Genomic DNA, 1,123 nt, shown 5'->3' with positions numbered 1-1,123 from the left:
GGTACAGCCAGAGGGCATCCTGAGAGGGTGATAACTACTGGATGTAAAAAAAAAAAAAAGATTTAAAAAAGAAAGAAAGAAAGAAAGAGAGAGAGAGAGAGGGGGGGGGGGGGGGAGGGAGGGAGGGAGGAAGGAAGGAAGGAAGGAAGGAAGGAAGGAAGGAAGGAAGGAAGGAAGGAAGGAAAGAAGGAAAGAAGAAAGAAAGAGAAAGGCTGACCATCTGACATAAAGTTTCAAGAAAACCTGTCATTCACCTCCACAAATTAGTTCTCTCATTAGAAGTATATTGCCAAACAAATCCCAGCATCCTAATGGGCTTAAACAAGGTATATCTGGATATACTTCACTGGCTATCAAGAGCAACACACAGCTCTCTACACAGTCTTTTATTAGAGAAAAATTATATCAGTTTTATGTTCACATTTTCCAGTGATAGATGTGTGTATTTTCTTCTAAATTTCATGATTTTTTTTTGTTTTTTGTTTTTGTTTTTGTTTTTGTTTTTGTTTTTTTTTTTTTTGGTTTTTCGAGACAGGGTTTCTCTGTACAGCCCTGGCTGTCCTGGAACTCACTTTGTAGACCAGGCTGGCCTTGAACTCAGAAATCCACCTGCCTCTGCCTCCCAAGTGCTGGGATTAAAGGCCACCACGGCCTGGAATTGAGTTTTTTAAATAATTATTTTATGTACATTAGTGTTTTGACTGCATGTATGTTTGTATGAGTGAGGGTATTAGATTCCTGGAATAGGTTTACACACAGTTGTGAGCTGCCATGTAGGTGCTGGGAATTGAACCTGGGTGCTCTGGAAGAAATCTTTTGTTAATACCTTTAAAATGTGTAAGTCTTTTATTTTATTTTATTTATTTATTTATTTTATTTTATTTTTTTTTTAAAAGTCTCAGGCCTGGAGAGATGGCTTAGTTAGTGATTAAGAGCACTGACTGCGCCGGACGTGGTGGCGCACGCCTTTAATCCCAGCACTCGGGAGGCGGATTTCTTAGTTCGAGGCCGGCCTGGTCTACAAAGTGAGTTCCAGGACAGCCAAGACTATACAGAGAAACCCTGTCTCGGGAAAAAAAAAAAAAAAAGAAAAAAAGAGCACTGACTGCTCTTCCAGAGGTCC

At 39.9% G+C, this 1,123-nt stretch overlaps 1 protein-coding gene across 3 annotated transcripts in view; it reads left to right on the top strand.

Moving 5' to 3' along the window:
• The window catches only part of Rer1 (retention in endoplasmic reticulum sorting receptor 1), a 12,759-nt gene that overhangs the window by 8,649 nt on the left and 2,987 nt on the right, over positions 1 to 1,123 (top strand). The gene's annotated exons all lie outside the window — the stretch shown is intronic.

The sequence above is a fragment of the Mus caroli genome, chromosome 4, assembly GCF_900094665.2.
Source record: "Mus caroli chromosome 4, CAROLI_EIJ_v1.1, whole genome shotgun sequence".
Classification (NCBI taxonomy): Eukaryota; Metazoa; Chordata; class Mammalia; order Rodentia; family Muridae; genus Mus; species Mus caroli.
This window is presented reverse-complemented; position numbering and strand designations above follow the sequence as displayed.